Genomic DNA, 17,604 nt, shown 5'->3' with positions numbered 1-17,604 from the left:
GAGTGAAGTGTTTCATTGTTGCCATCCAAAGCCACTGTCATTGATATATGTTGTAAACGGGGCCGTATATGTGTATATATATATGTATATATGTGCTCAGTCATGTCTGTCTCTTTGCAACCCCAAGCACTGTAGCTCGCCAGGCTCCTCTTTCCATGGGATTCTCTAGGCAAGAATACTGGAGTGAGTTGTCATGCCCTCTGGCAGGGGATCTTCCCCACCCAGGGATCGAACCCAGGTCTCGCATTGCAGGTGGATTCTTTGCCATCTGAGCCACCAGGGAAGCCCAAGAATACTGGAGTGGGTAGCCTATCCCTTTACACACACACACACACACACACACACACACAGTATGTTTATGCGTGAACACATACGTATCTACATAATGTACTTATCCTGTAGCCTGATGGAAGAATAGATGAGTTTGGTTGTGGTTTGATTTGTCTTAACAGTTGCAGATTCCACGAAAGAGGCTACCCGACTCCCCTGTGCTGCAGTGCTTCAGAGAGGAAAGGCCACATGTGCTAATGGAAAGTTCCCCGGGCCATGTGGCTGGCTGTGGTGCAGGACAGGGGCACTCAGAGAGAACCTGCACCAGACCGGGATTTCTGGAAGGTGCCCGAGACATTCAGCTCTCACGGTCTGCCACTTCGTCTGTTGCACCTGTTCTTTCTTCCCCACTGGGTCCAGCTCTACACATGGCTTCCCCGGTGGCTCAGCGGTAAAGAATCCTCCCGCTGATGCAGGAGAAACGGGTTCGATCCCTGGTTCGGGAAGATCCCCTGGAGGAGGAAATGGCAGCCCACTCCAGTATTCTTGCCTGGAGAATCCCATGGACAGAGGAGGCTGGTGGGCTACAGTCCACGAGGTCTCAAAGAGTCGGACACGACTGAGTGACTGAACAAGCTCTACAAAGCTGCGTGTCCCTGGACTCCAAAGCGACTTTCCCTGCCAACATTCCTGAGATACGCTGTGAAATTTAGTGATTCCAGACCTGAAGCAATAAAGGAGTCTTTTCTTTCCCATCCATAGTGGGTCATAATGCTATTCTCCTTGAAACCTGTCTTTCTGGAATTTCTGCAGTGTTACCAAGATGTTTTCCGGAGAGTATTTTCTTTCTTCTCGGAAGAAATCAGTGTGAGAATATTGAGCACCTTTTTTGTGTAAAGAAAACTCTCCCCTCTAATAATGGAGGTAATTTAAGTTTACATTAAAAAAAATAAGGAAAAAGAGAAGAAAAACCTCCCCAATCCTATTATTCAATTACATCTGCTATTGAATGTCCTTGCCTCTTTTCTTGTGTAAAGAACAAACAAAAACAACCTCCGCCCCCAAAACTGTAGCCCATATATTTTATCCCACTTTTTTTTTCAACCTCTGTTTTTGAGTATTTTTACAGATGACACCTAATCTTTGTTAGAAATTTTAAAAACGTGTTGTCTTGTTTAAACACCATGAATGATTGTGTGTTATTCTGCCATGTGGTGGTGACATCAGCTTTCAAAAACACCTGAGGCTGGAACCTAGATGGAAGTTCAGGACGAATGAGCGAAACTTGTAACTTCGTGCCCTACCTTACCCCCACACTTTTGCAATTTGGGGAAGAATTATCCTTAGCTTTTTTTAGAAAAGAATTAATTGCTTAAGTTTTGGCAGTGCTGGGTCTCCCTTGCTGCGCAAGTTTTTCTCTAGTTATGGTGCAGGGGCTTCTCACTGGGGTGGCTTCTCTTGGTGCAGAATCCAGGCTCTGGGGTGCAGGGGCTTCAATAGTTGTTGCGGGTGGGCCCTAGAGCACAGGCTCACCAGCTGTGGTGCACAGGCTTAGTTGCTCCTTGGCATCAGGGATTGAACCTGTGTCTCCTGCATCAGCAGGTAGATTCTTTACAACTGAGACACCAGGGAACCCCTATCCTTAACTTTTATAAAGCCATTTTTTTTCCTCTGCTAAAGGAAAGAGATTGGATAGATAGCTTACGTCAGTAAATCACAGAATGTTCCATCTTGAGGAGACGCTGGAAATCAGGTGGTCAACTTCATTGTTTCATAGGTGGAGAAACTGAGGTCCGGGGCAGGGGAACAGGTGATTTTTATTTAGTCAGGAGAGGACCCAGGGCCAGGAGCCTGGGAGACAGGATTAGTAAAGACATGCTTGAACGTCAGCCCCAAATCAACCACCCTTTCAAGGGCAATCAACTTCCTTTCTCCAGGCCTTTTATAAAATAGAGATGTGATAGTACCTCCTTCCTAAGGTTATTGGGAGGATTGTGTGTGTGTTAGTCACTCAGTCGTGTCTGACTCTTTGTGACCCCATGGACTGTAGCCTGCTAGGCTCCTCTGTCCATGGAATTCTCCAGGCAAGAATACTGGAGTGGATTGCCATTCCCTTCTCCAGGGGATCTTCCTGACCCAGGGATCAAACCCAGGTCTCTTGCACTGCAGGCGTATTCTTTACCATCTGAGCCACCAGGAAAGCCCATATTGGGAGGATTAGTTAAGCTAAGTATATAAAGATTCCAGAATAGCCACTGGCACATAGTAAATGTCTTATATTTCATCATGTCATTGTCCTTGTCCTCATCATTGCCATCATTATTGATGCTCTTAACATGATATCTGCCTTCTGTAGTTGAAGGGCTACAAGGAGGATGGAAAGATTAAATTCAAAGGTAAGTATATAGTCCATGAGGAGAATTATTTTCAGATATTCCCTTAAAATTTCAAAGACTTTGTGCGATGATTTGCATATTAAGACTGTAAAACTAGTATCTAAAAACCTACCATTTTTTAGATTCCCTGAAGGGATGACTGCCTGCATTCAGTTTTGTAGTTCCTCTGTGTCTTGCATGTGGTTAATGTTCAAAAAAACTATTGAATATGAGTGAATATATGTTGCAAATGAAAAGAAAGTTCATCCCAGGGTCAGCCAACATGGGTTCTCATTTGCCACTTCCTAGCTATTTGTGCAGGTATTTACTTTATCCAGGACTCAGTTTTCTCATTGGTAAAACCAGTCAGTAAGGCTGTGATCTTCAAGTTGCTTTCTATCTGTCAGTGCAGCGCAGAATCCTGCAAAACAGTCAACATAAAATTACAGTTTTACCAAGATCAGAAATGTGTACTAGATCCGTGCTTATGTACACAAGAAGTCACTGAGGTTTTTGTATGATCATTTTCAGATTGTAATGGTAGAAATTTTCTTGAATTCCTTTCATGGTCTTCCACTTCTCCTGTGGGAGTTGGGGAACTCACAGTCCACTGGAATCCAATTAAGATTTGAGTCTTGGAATCTGGGGGCTGAGTGCGATTCTTAGATACGCGTGAGGTGTGGCGACTCCTTCCTCAGTGTTTATGAGCTGGAGAGCGCCTTGTCTCAGGAGTGGCTTTCTCTAGAGTGCCTAGACGGGGAGCGCGGTAGCTGCTCCCTTATTCATGTAGAGTATTTCTGTAGGTTGTGTAAATGTTTGACTTTGAACAGAAAGAGAAAAAGAAATGTGGATTTCTTTGGAAGAATTTTTTATTTTTCCTTCCCTTTCCCCCTCTAACCCTCCTTACTTTCCTTCTTTCTTTATTAACTTATAGTATATTGTATTAGTTTCAATAATGATTCCGTGTTTGTACATACTGCAGAGTAATCACCACATAAGTCTAGTTCACATCTGTCCCTATACATAGGTACAAAATTTTTTTTTCTTGTGATGAAAACTTTTAAGATTTCGGTTCGGTTCAGTTCAGTTCAGTTGCTCAGTCGTGTCCGACTCTTTGCCACCCCATGAATTGCAGCACGCCAGGCCTCCCTGTCCATCACCAACTCCTGGAGTTCACCCAGACTCTTACTCTCTTAGAAACTTTCAAATGTGCAGGACAGTGTTATTAACTATAGTTACAGGGCTCTACAGTACATCTGTTGGTCATCTGTATGTCTTCTTTGGTGTTTGTTCAGATTCTCTGCTCATTTTTGAAATATGATTGGTTTTTGCCGTTAAACTGTATTACATCTTTATATATTTTGGATAGTAATCCCTTACCAGATACACTATTTGCAAATATTTTCTTCCATTCAGTGGACTGCCTTTGCAATTCTTTCTGTAATCCGGTTGCCTTGTTGATAGTTTCTTTTGCTGTGCAGAAGCTATTTATTTTTGCTTTTGGTATCAGGTCCAAAAAATTATTGTAAAGATTGATGTCATGGAGCTTACTGCCAGTGTTTTCATCTAGAAGTTTTAGGGTTTCAGGTCTTATAATCAAGTCTTTAATCCATTTGAGTTATTTTTTGTGTATGGGGTAAGATAGAGAATTTTTGTGTATGGAGTAAGATAGTTTTACTCTTTTGCATATAGTTACCCAGTTTTCCCAACACTATTTATTAGAGTGTCCTTTCCCCACTGTATATTCTTGGCTCCTTTGTACGTTAACTGACCATAGATGTGTGAGTTGATTTCTGGGCTTTCTATTTGTTCCACTTACCTATGTGTCTCTTTTTATGCCATACTGTTTTGGTTACTGTGGCTTTTTAATATAGCTTGAAATCAGGGGCATGATGCCTCCGGTTTTGTTCTTCTTTCTCAAGATTGCTTTGGCGATTCAGGGTCTTTTGTGGTTTTATACAGATTTTGGAATTGTTTACACTATTTCTATAAGAATTGTGAAATTAGATTCTATTTGCTATTTTGGGTGATGTGGACATTTTAACAATATTATTTCTTCCAGTCATATATCTTTCCATTTCTTTCTTTCATCAGTGTCCTATAGTTATTAGTATACAGGTTTTTTTTTCACCTCCTTGGTTAAATTTATTCCTTGATATTTTAGATTCTTGATTAAGTTGTAAAGTGAATTGTTTTCTTAATTTGACTTTCTGATAGTTCATTATTTGTATATAGAAACAACAGATTTCTGGGCATTGATTTTTGCATCCTGAAACTTTATTGAATTTATTCTTTATTTTAAAAAATTCTTTATTTTTGTTTTTGGCTGTGCTGGGTCTTTGTTGCTGTGTGTGGGCTTTCTCCAGTTGCAGGGAGCAGGGCAATTAGTTTCTCTCGCTGCAGCTCTCTAGTTGCAGGGTGTGGGCTCCTTATTGCGACGGCTTCTCTTGTTGCACAGCATGGGCCCTAGGGTGTTCAGCTTTCGGTACTTGTGGCACATGGTTTAGTAGTCTCTGTACATGAGTCTAGTCGCCCTGAGGCATGTGGAGTTCTCCTGGACCAGGGATTGACCCCATGCACTCTGCATTGGCAGGCTGATTCTTAACCACTGGGCCTCCAGGGAAGTCTTCGTTTATTGCTTCTAGCAGTTTTTTGGCGGACTCTTTAGTTTTTCATATCTAGCATTATGTCATCTGCAAATAGTGACAGGTTTATATTCTTTCCAATTAATGCTTTTTATTTCTTTTTCTTGCCTAATTGCTCTGGCTAGGACTTTTGGTACTTTGTTGAATAAGAGTGGTGAAAAGGGCTGTCCTTTTCTTGTTCCTGATTTGAGAGAGAAAGCTTTCACCGTTGAGCATGATAGCTTTGACTTGTCATATGTTCTCTTTATTATGTTGAGGTACACTCCCTCTATACTCACAATTCCAGTGTTAGGGACTCTGAACCTCCACACAGTCAAAAATCCATGTGAACTTTACAGTTATTTCTCCATATCGGGGGTTCCACACCCATGGATTCAGCCAACCCAGACTGGGAGATAGATGGGGCATTGTACATTGATCTCAGTTTCTAGTTCTTGTCCCTCTTTTGTATTTTGTATAAAGGTATAACTCTGATACCCCAAATAATAGATAGGGCAGTGATTTTTTAATGTGAACCAGAGACTAGGGGTTAGGTACAAATATTTTGGGGATATTCCTGGTGATTCTTTTCCATCCTTTGAGGATGGCAGAAGCCTTTGCATTTTTTCACCCTAACTGTCTTCATCACTGGAGCTCTCAGTGTCTTGTGAATGATGTGTGCGTTGTATACAATGTTGCAGCTTCGCACTTCCCTGACTTCTCATCTAAAATACTAAATTTTGGTAACAGTGGTTCCTTAGCCCTCTTGCTGAGGTTATACTCCTTGTATCTCTTCTATGCTGGTTTCCAGTTTGCAGAGGACCCCTCCTCTGCCTACCTTGCCTCCTTCTTCCAGCCCACAACTGATCCTCCCTTCCCTATTTCCTTTCTGTTCATGGTATATCTCTCCCTTGACAGTATCCTCAATGGCCTTACCCCTTTGTACTTTGCTTGTAATCTACTCTGCCAGCTCTCGATTTTGACCTGGCGTCTTTTCCTGTCTACCCAGTGGCTGCCAAAGCTGCTTGAGAAAATCACTCTGTAAATAAATCTATCATCTCCGTTCTTTGCTGGAACCCGAGGCAGCAGTGCACAGTCTTGTGCTGTGTGGTTGACCTGTTTCCTGCTGAAACATTTCCACTCCCCTCAAACCTTCTAACCGCCCTCATCCAACCCTCCTTCCTTTTCTACATGACGTTCGCTCTCTATTAGTTTGCTAGAGTTTCCATGGAAAAACATCCACAAACTCAGTGGCTTAAACAACAGACATTTTATTGTCTCACAATTCTGAAGATCAGAAGTCTGAAGTCCAAGTGTTGGCAGCTTTGGTTCCTTCTGTGGGCTGTGAAGGAAGCATCTATTCCAGGCTTCCTCCCTTAACTTATAGATGGTCCTCTTTTCCATGTGTTTTCACATCATCTTCCCTCGGTGGGTGTGTATCCAAATCCCCCCACCTTTTTTTAATAAGGACCTCAATCATATTGAATCAGGGGCTCACTCTAATTAGGGGCTCACTCAATCTCTGCTCTGGTTTATTGTTGTTCAGTCGCTAAGTCATGTCTGACTCTTTGTGACCCTCTGAACAGTAGCATGCCAGGCTTCCCTGTCCTTCACCATTCTCAGATTCATGTCCATTGAGTCGGTGATGCTATCTACCCATCTCATCCTCTGCTGCCCCCTTCTCCTCTTGCCTTCAGTCTTTCTCAGCATCAAGGTCTTTTCCAGTGAGTCAGCTCTTCACATCAGGTGGCCAAAGTATTGGAGCTTCAGCTTCAGCATCAGTCCTTTCAATGAACATTCAGGGTTGATTTCCTTTAGGATTGACTGATTTGATCTCTTTGCTGTCTGAGGGACTCTCAGGAGTCTTCTCCAGCATCACAATTTGAAAGCATCAATTTTTCAGCGCTCAACTTTCTTTATGGTCCAACCCTTACATCCATAAATGACTATTGTTACAAATTCATCTTAATTTAACTAATTACATCTGCAGTGACCCTGTTTCCAAGTAAGATCACATTCAGAGGTACTGGGGTAACTTAAGACTTAAACATAGACATTTTTGGTAGATACAATTCAACTGATAACAACCTTCTTAGAGCCCTTAACAACATTAGGTATTAGCCCCTTGCCTATATATGTACATTATTTGCTACAATCATACTTCCTGTTTTTCTCTACCTGAGAGGAAGATATGTCTTTTTTTCCTCTTCTGGTTTCTCCTGATTCCTTCCCCTTTTGTCCACTCCAGAAGCTTGTGTAATTGATTCTTTCCTTTATTTGTATAATTTATTTTATTTTTAAAATTTATTTTAAAGTAGAGTGTAACCGCTTTACAATGCTGTATTAGCTTCTGCTGTTCCGCAGTGTGAATCAGCCATTTGTATACATATGTGCCCTCCCTCTGAAGCCCCGCGCCCCACGTCTTCTGGGCACCATGGACCCCGGCTGAGGCCCCTGTGCTGCACTGCAGCCCCGCCAGCTCTCTATACGTGGGAGAGTGCATGTCAGGGCCACTCGCAGTCTGTCCGCCCTCTCCTTCCCACTGTGTGTCCACAGCCTGCTCTCTCTGTCTGTGTCTCTGTTCTTGCCCTGCAAGTAGGTTCATCAGTATCATTTTTCTAGATTCCGTATATCTTCGTTCATATTTGTTTTTCTCTTTCTGGCTTACTTCACTCTGTATGACAGACTCTAGATTCACCACTCTCTTACACTGTTGGTGGGAATGTAAATTGATACAATCACTATGCAGAACAGTATGGAGGTTCCTTAAAAAACTAAAGATAAAACTACCATATGACCCAGCAGTCCCATTACTGATCAAATACCCTGAGAAAACCATGATTCTTTACTTCCTTATCTGCGTTTCCTGTCTCTTCCCTCTTATAGGCATTTCAGCAGAGGCTCTGAGCATGGTTAAGTCTATCCAGCTGCCCATTGGATGTTTCTGCTTCTGTATCTTGTAGTCACCTGGATTTCAGTGCATCAAATACAGTTGGCCTTCTAATGACATGGGTTTGAACTACAGCGGTTGGCTCACATATGGATTGTTTTGAAAGCAAATGCAGTTGGTTGAATCTGTGGGTGCATAACTGTGGATACAGAGGGCTGATTATCAAGTTATACTCAGATTTATTTTTTTTAAGCTGTATATATTTCTCTGTTTTTAGCTGTGCTGGGTCTTCGTTGCTGCATTTGGGCTTCTTCTAGTCGCTGAGAATGAGGGCTAGGCCTGGGCTTCATGCTGCGGGGGCTCCTCTCGTTGCAGAGCACAGGCTCTGGGCGCATGGGCTCAGTAGTTCTGAGCGCAGGCTCTGGGCGCACGGGCTCAGTAGTTGTGAGCACAGGCACACGTGCTCAGTAGTTGTGAGCACAGGCTCTGGACACACGGGTTCAGTAGTTGTGAGCGCAGGCTGTAGCTGCACAGGCTCAGGAGTTGTGAGTGCAGGCTCTGGACACACGGGCTCTGGAGTTATGAGCGCAGGCTCTGGGTGCACAGGCTCAGTAGCTGTGAGCACAGGCTGTAGCTGCACGGGCTCAGGAGTTGTGAGCACAGGCTCTGGACACACGGGTTCAGTAGCTGTGAGCGCAGGCTCTGGGTACACGGGCTCAGGAGCTGTGAGCACAGGCTGTAGCTGCACGGGCTCAGTAGCTGTGAGTGCAGGCTGTAGCTGCACGGGCTCAGGAGTTGTGAGCGCAGGCTCCAGGTGCTCGGGCTCAGTCGTGGCACAGGGGCTTCGTTGCTCCTCGGCATGGGGGAAGTCTTTCCAGAGCAGGGATCGAACCTGTGTCCCCTGCATTTTCAGGTGGATTCTCAACCACTGGACGACCAGAGAAGCCCTATATTCAAGTTTTTGGCTGAGCAGGGTGTTGGTACCCCTAATTGTTCAACGGTCACCTGTGTTACTAATTCCTATATTCTCTAAATGTGCGTCCTTTCTCTTTCCTATCTCAGTGGTTGCTTTCACAGCCACGTGATTTTTGAAGGCAGAAACATGACCCCATTCTACACATTCCTCTAAGCCCCACATCCATGCTTTGGGTCGGTTCTTATTCCCTCGTGTTCCATCCTTTCCCCTGCTGAGGTAAGCATTCAGCCTCTCTTGTCTGGACAGCAGTAGCCTTCTGACTGGCGTCCCTGCCTACAGCTTGCCTCCTATTCTAATAGAATAACGGATCTAAAATATAAATTGTGCTGTGCTCCTGCTTAATGCTTTAAAAGCCCCATGTTATCTGCAGGTTCAAGTCCAAACTGACTTTTAAGGCCTTTCATCATCCGTCTCTCACCTGCCTTTCCACCTTATCAGACAGTCATCTCTTATTTTAATGCCTTAATTACCAGTCCAGCTGCTGCCACTTCAGGTCAGGACTTCATCACCTCTACTTGTTTTACGCCAGCAGCCTCTCATCGGCCTTACTGCTCCGTCTCTCACGCCTCCACTCCAGCCTTCCCAAGGCATCTTTCTTGTTATGTTGTTGTTGTTAGTCACTCAGTCGTGTCCAACTCTTTGCAACCCTGTGGACTGTTGCCCACCAGGCTCCTCCGTCCATGGGATTCTCCAGGCAAAAGTACTGGAGTGGGTTGCCATTCCCTTCTCCAGGGGATCTTCCCAACCCGGGATCGAACCCAGGTCTCCCTCATTGCAGGCAGATTCTTTAGCATCTGAGCCACAAGGGAAACAAGATCAACTTGTCATGATCCTTTCCTAATCAGAGATTTGTGCAGCAGGCCTTCACAGTCAGCCCTCCCTCTCTATGGCTTTTGTGTCCATGCATTCAACCAACCTTGGACTGAAAATGTTTGGGGAAAAAAAAATCCCAGAAAGCTCCAAGCAGTGAAGGTTGAATTTGTTGCATGCTGGCAACTATTTATGTAGCATTTACATTCTGTTTACAACTATTTACATTGTACTTGCAACTATTTACATATCATTTACATTGTATTAGGTATTATAAGTAATCTAGACATGATTTTAAAGTATAGGGGGAAATGTGGAACTCTGCTAAATGTTACGTGGCAGCCTGGATGGGAGGGGAGTTTGGGGGAGAAGGAGTACATGTGTATGTATGACTGAGTCCCTTCACTGTTCACTTGCAACTGTCACAACATTATTAACTGGTTATACCCCAGTATTAAATAAAAAGGTAAAAAAAGTATACGGAAAAAAATAAAATATATGGAAAAATGTGTGTGTTATGTGCAGAACTACGATGCTTTTTATAGGGAACTCAGCATCCACGCTGATGGTACTGAGGGACGGCTGAATCGATGTCTGTTTTACGCCAGGCTCTGAATGTGCTCAGAACCTGACTCTCACTCTAGTTGATTTCCAAGATCATGCCACTGGCATTCACAGATTGACCAGCCCCTGTTGGCTTACAGCTCTGGGCTTGGGCACAGACTCAATCTCTTTATATTAAGATTTTATATTACTTTATATCCTGTTTTCCTCTTGCCATGGCCATGTTTGCCAACCTGGGATGCTATGAACCTGTCACCTGAAAAGAGGTCTAGAAATTAACAGTTTCCTGATGATGTCAGTACTTTGGTAAGTCATTATCTTTCCAGTTCAGCGTTTTAGATGGCTGAGAAAGAACATCATTTCCTCTTTAATTCTCTCTTTGGAAATTGCGTTGAAATTTTCGGATTCTTAAAACTTCGTCCGTGCTTCATTTTTTCCTTTCTATAAATGTTTGATCACATTTACCCTCTCCCTAATTATGGTAGACATAATTGCCATAATTATATCTAGTCCCAGACAGCGGCTAGAATGTCTGGGTAGTGCTCTAAAGGTTCAGAGAGGAGGTACATGTCCCAAAATGCAAAACGTATGACAATTTGAGAGAGTTCATCGCTTTGATAGTCTTCATTCTCCAAAGACACAATGCTACGGAAGTGGAAAGCGCTGAACAGCATCCTCTGTCTCTGTGGGCACCGTGCATCCTGACAGCTGCTGCGTTAGACTGTAGGAAGCCTCTCCTGTACGGCGGCTGGTGCTCCCTTACGGACATTGCTTTCATTTGTGTGTTTGAATTCACTTACAGAAAGCTGACCTCTGGCTTAGGAAGTCTCTCTATGCAACCCAGGTACTTATGATTTTCCTCAACAGGTTCAAATGGATCCAGCTATACGAAGTACGTTATACCCATTTTCCTTTTGACTGAAATTCGAGCCGCTAATTTATAATCCTCAAATCCTTAACTAGCTTGGTTGTGTTGGTCTTTCTTGGCAGCTCAGCTGTTAAAGAATCTGCCTGCAATGCAGGAGACCGGGGTTCAATCCCTGGGTTGGAAAGATCCCCTGGAGAGGGCATGGGAACCCACTCCGGTATTCTTGCCTGGAGAATCACCATGGCCAGAGAAGCCTGGTGGGCTACAGTCCATGGGGTCACAAAGAGTCGGACACGACTGAATGACTAAGCACAGCACACAGGTTTGAAATGGCCTCTTATTCATGGAGCCGTAACCATGAACTAAGCCAGGGGTGAGGGTTCTCTGAGGACTGGAATCCTCGTCTACACTCGATTGGGAATGTGCTGACCTTTAGGGCTCTGGGATGCCTAATGATGCTTCTCTGAGGATGATACATTTATTAATTTTTTTTTAACAGTCCAAAGGTGATTCTCAGGTGGCACCCACTCCACTATTCTTGGCTGGAGAATCCCATGGACAGAGGAGCCTGGAGGGCTACAGGGTTGCAAAGAGTCAGACACGCCTGAAGTGACTTAACGCTCACGCACAGTCCAAAACACTCATGACTCTTCTTATTCTCTGTGTCATAAAATTTACAAAAGCCTCAGTTATCAAAACTTGGAACTAGCAAAATGCTGGTTCCAAAATGCAAGTTTGATTTCTCCAGAATGGATCCATGTCTGGCTTCCTGAAGGAGCTCTTCAGGAAGGAATACTCACTTTTTCCTTCTGAGTCAATTTTATTTTCAATATATAAAGTTGTTGTTGTTCAGTCGCTCAGTCGTGTCCAACTCTTTGCGACCCCATGGACTGCAGCACGCCAGGCTTCCCTGTCCTTCACCATCTCCCAGAGCTTGCTCAGACTCAAGTCCATTGAGTCGGTGATGCCATCCAAGCATCTCGTCCTCTGTCGTCCCCTTCTCCTCCTGCCTTCAGTCTTTATTGATATCAGGGTATTTTCTGAAATATAAAGTAGGTTCTGCTTATCCTTCAATTTTTTATTCAGTTTTAAAATTTTAGTTTCTCTTTTACTTTTTTCTGCCATCCTTCCTTTCTTTTCCTCCCTCCCTCCTTCCTTTCTCCCTTTCTTCCTCCCTCTCTCCCTTCCTTTTCAATATACGAGTCTGGGCATTTTCTTAAAACTGTGTAAGTTTTATGATCTGAAAGTATGACAGTACTCTTTATTACAGTGTCTTACACTGGAACATTATATGCTTAAATTTTAAAATAATGAGATTAATAGCTTTTTGTGTAAGTTTAAAAAAAATATTTCTTTTTATTTGTCTGTCTGGCTGCACTGGGTCCTAGCAGCATGTGGGATCTAGTTCCCTCACCAGGCATCAAACTCAGGTCCCCTGCACTGGGAGCAGAGAGTCTTAGCTATTGGGCCACCAGGGAAGTCAATGTGTAAGTATTTTAAATAGCTACTCTAAATTTTAAATTGCATGATGTTATATCTTACATGCATGGCTAATGAATGTGTGGGAAAAACTTTTTAAACACTATTATGACCATATAGTTAAAGTAGAAAATCTGCTTCAACATGTAATTGTAGACTCAGCCTACATTGTATCAGGTAGAGTATTTATTTGAATTTCCAAGGATAGTTTTTTCCAACCTGGCAAATCAGAAGTATTGAAAGAGACTTGGAACTGGATGGAGCGTCTGGGAAGGTCTTGAAGTCTTCGGTTCCATGTGTTTTCGAATCTGTGGATCGTGTTATCTCAGTCTCTGCATACTCTCATGTGAAATGCCTATAAAGTGTGATGTTTACAATGTATCTTCATAGTCTGTGTTTTGCTATGTTCTGATCAGCTGAAATATTAACTATGCAAATAGCTTCCTATAAAAAAAATAGCAGATTGAGACCTCTCCATTGTGTTTTGATGTATTTTCTTGAGTGGGAAAGAACAGGGCTGAGCTGCAGTTACAGGACCAGGAGTTTGGCACATTCCAGAGTTTGCCCGTGGGAACGTGCCAAGTATGAAACAATTACCCATGACATATGTCTTAGTGGAAACCAAAGAAATATGTTCCTTTAGTCTGTTCCTTGCTGTAAGGCTGCGCTATGACTCTACTTATCTCAGAGCATGATTTGTTCTATTTTAAAGGATTTTCAAAAATGGGGATTGCACCAGCTCTATAAAACAGTGATGGTGTGGAGGGTGGACGTTTTTTAAATGCTCCCTGAATAGAGATGGGGGCAGGAAAATTCCTCCTATCCCAGATCACACACCTTGAGAATACTGCTGTTATAGTTAGTGCAGGTCAGGTTTTGAGAGTGTGTCATACCCCATAAGTGTGTTTGATGATAGAAATGACTGAGACCCACTCTTCTAAAATATCTGTTACTGAACTATTAGAAGTGAGTTGAAGATGGATATTGGTACAATCACATGCAGTCTGAATTTTTTTGAACAGCTCTTGATTTTAGATCATATGTCCTAAGTTTTGGTCCTGAAAATAGAGTCTTAGTTCTACAATTGTGTATTTCCTAACATCACGTTGATTTTCTAGGTATTTTAGCTACAAGAAAAGTGCAAGAGTACTGGAGTGGGTTGCCATTGCCTTCTCCGAAGAAAAATGCAGACAGTGATAAAGAAATGTTTAACAAAGAAGGGACTAAGTAGATAATATCTACAATAGGTTAAGAAGGAGTAAGAGTAACTTATGGTTATTTTTTCAATTTTAATGAAAAATGCATTAATTAAAAACATTATAGGTAAAGAAGAGATAAGATTGATGAAATAAAATTGTATGTTAGTCACTCAGGGCATGAATTACATCTTTTGTGTTATTGATGCTCATTTATTTTAAATTCTATTTATTTGACCTCACTGTGCAGCATGTGGAGAAGGCAATGGCACCCTACTCTAGTTCTCTTGCCTGGAAAATCCATGGACGGAGGAGCCTGGTAGGCTTCAGTCCATGGGGTCGCTAAGAGTTGGACACGACTGAGCGACTTCACTTTCACTTTTCACTTTCATGCATTGGAGAAGGAAATGGCAACCCACTCCTTGCCTGGAGAATCCCAGGGATGGGGAAGCCTGTGGGCTGCCGTCTATAGGGTCGCACAGAGTTGGACATGACTGAAGCGACTTAGCAGCAGCAGTGCAGCACGCGGGATCTTAATTTCCTGATCAGGGATGGAACCCGTGCCCCTTGTGAGGAAGTGTGGAGTCGTAACCACTGGACCACCAGAAAAGTCCCTGGTCATTTATTTTAAATCTTCTTCAGCTGTATAGCTCGCCTTATATTGTCTTCAGGTGACTATGATGGAGAATGTTCTGCAGTGCTTGATTCTCTTCTCCTGAAAGGCAGACTATTTAATTTTATGAATGAGCATCCTTGGGTCATTAGGTATTGGGGTTCAGGTATGCAGAAGACTTGGTAACATATGGCCTGTTCCCAGATGCCCTAATTGAGCTCAGAACTCTCCCCAGGAGATTTGCATTACTTTACCTAAATGGTGTGTTACATGAACAAGAGCTTTGTCCCATGAAAGGAAAAGATAAATATGTACTTTGCAAGATACGCAAATCTATCTTTATGTTACCCTCACTACACTTATTAGAAAATAAAAATGTTAAAACCTGTATGAAACACATTAATTGGGTGACCATAATTATGGGTGATTCACTTTTAGTATCCACAATGTTCCTTTTCTGTCCCTTATTATGATATTATATATGTGTATGTGTGTGTGTGTGTGTGCTAAGTCACTTCAGTCGTGCCTGACTCTGTGTGACCCCATTGACTGTAGCCCTCCAGGCTCCTCTGTCCATGGGATTCTCCAGGTAAGAATACCGGAGTGGGTTGCCATGCTCTCCTCCAGGGGATCTTCCCGATCCAGGAATCACCCACGTCTCTTACATCTCCTCTATTGGCATATCCATTGTGTAAATGTATATATAAATTTATATATACATATACACACACATACACATATATATGTGGCTTCCCTGATGGCTCAGTGGGTAAAGAATCTGCCTGTAAATGCAGGAGACATAGGAGATGTGGGTTTGATCCCTGGGTTGGGAAGATCTGGAGCAGAAAATGGCAACCCATTGCCATAATGGCAACCCACTCCAATATTCTTGCCTGGAAAATCCCATGGACAGAGGAGCCTGGTGGGCTAGAGTCCGTGGGTTACAAAGGGTTGGACATGACCGAGTGACCAACACTTTCTTTCTCTACACACACACACACACACACACACACACTTTTTTCTCTCACTTAAATATTTTTTGTTCAGGCAACACAGCATATTGAAGTCACCCTGGACATTTTTTTTCTGGTTCACAATTTTCCCTTCTTATCACAATTATGTATTTATCACTGAGTAGTTTTAATATTTCTATGAAGAAAAGTAAGGATGCTCGTTGCAGAAAATTTATGAAATACTAAAAAATAAAAATGACTATGTTAAGTGAAAGCAGCCATTGTGTATAAGTCTGATCTCAGCTTTGTAGAACATATGTGTTCTCTATACAGGGGAAACATCAGAAAAAAGGGAAATCAATGAATGGTTAATATGGAAGTTGAAGTTCATTGACGCTGTGACTTGCTCAAAGCCCCTTAACTAGAAACTCAGTTAGTCTGTATGTACAAGATAGTCTGTCTGATGCCAGTGTGTGCTTGACGTTTTTCTAGTTTGCTTCCTAGGAGAAATGAAAGTTAAAAGTGAAAATCGCTCAGTCATCTCTGACTCTTTGCGACCCCATGGACCATACAGTCCATGGGATTCTCCAGGCCAGAATACTGGAGTGGGTAACTATTCCCTTCTCTGGGGGATCTTCCCTACCCAGGGATCAAACCCAGGTCTCCCGCATTGCAGGCGGATTCTTTACCAGCTGAGCCACAAGGGAAGCCCAAGAATACTGGAGTGTGTAGCCTGTCCCTTCTCCAGGGGATCTTCCCAACCCAGGAATTGAACTGGGGTCTCCTGCATTCCAAGTGGATTCTTTACCAACTGAGCTATGAGGAAAGCCCTCCTAGGAGAAGGGAGGAGCAGTGCATGGGCACTGTGTGGTGGTGTCGCAGATAGATGGAGAAAGGACCCCGCATTCTTACAAAGGTGCAATTCGTGTTGGGTAGTAATTCTAATAGATGAATGGTTTTTCTAATAAGGCACAGGGAGTGAATGAGCCTAAAAGATTCCTGCAGCTGAGCTATGCTCTTTTTGAACCAAGTTACACGTAACCATTTTACAGAGGGGAAACTGAGGTCCAGGTAGATGAAATCAATTGTGAAGAGAATATGGTTGGTTAGTGTGAGATCCAGGTCTTTTGTCTAAATAGCTCTTTACATTTCAGGTTTCAGTTTCATGGTTTTATTAAAACTGTGCTTTGATTGCCATTTTTTATCTGGATATAGATGGGGTTTAGGTGGAATGGTTTGAGACATAAGCTTGATCCTTAATCACTTAATACAAATTTCTGGTTAGACATTAAGGCACTGCCCCAGTGAAGGGTATGGAAGGTTATCTGTTGCGTGAGGTACCCTGGATCACCAACAAGCCTGCCAGTAGGTTGGTTGGAGCTGGGAGACATGAGGGTGATGCTGGTGTGGGTTTTAACTGGTGTGTTCAGAAAACAGTGTCAGAACACCTTTCAGAGGATGTACATTGCCTTCCTCAAATAAGGTAGATAGTTCATATTGAACAGAAAGTGTCAGATGATAAATTCATTTCTTTTGTCCAAGTTCTGGCTATGTATACACGTGGGATTATTAGCTTGTGCATGTGAAGTGACTCTAGTTTCATTTTTATTTCCAACTGTGACAACTGGAATGTTTGTGAAGGCTAAAAATAAAGAGAAAACAGGCAGATCTTTTCAATAGATCTTAGTAAGAAAAAAAAAGGCTTGTAGGTGGGCATGGAGAGAAATACTGAACGCTTCATATTCCTTTTTATTAGTAGGATGGGTGCTGAGAAAAGAGACCATTTCTGCCTCCTTCCCTCCTCCCTTTCTTCCTTTCTCCCTTTGCTCCTTCCCTCCATCCCTCTTTCCTTCTTTCCTCCCTTCCTATGCTTCCAGTGTCATTGGGTTTCCTTTTTTCCCTGAAACTGCTTGTTCTTGGTGGGGACCCTCCGCTCCTTCTTCTCTGAAGCAAGCGATCTAAGTGGTAGCCACTGGGCTTTCTTTG

General features: G+C 42.9%; 1 protein-coding gene across 10 annotated transcripts in view; it reads left to right on the top strand.

Annotated features, from left to right (window-relative positions):
* Nucleotides 1-17,604, top strand: part of CDK14 (cyclin dependent kinase 14) — a 662,541-nt gene that overhangs the window by 6,794 nt on the left and 638,143 nt on the right. The window lies entirely within an intron of this gene.

Source organism: Bos grunniens, chromosome 4, assembly GCF_055505025.1.
Source record: "Bos grunniens cultivar Pamir isolate PY7600 chromosome 4, Bosgru_T2T1.0, whole genome shotgun sequence".
Taxonomy (NCBI): Eukaryota; Metazoa; Chordata; class Mammalia; order Artiodactyla; family Bovidae; genus Bos; species Bos grunniens.
The sequence above is the reverse complement of the archived record's forward strand: the minus strand, read 5'-3'. Positions and strand labels throughout refer to the sequence as shown.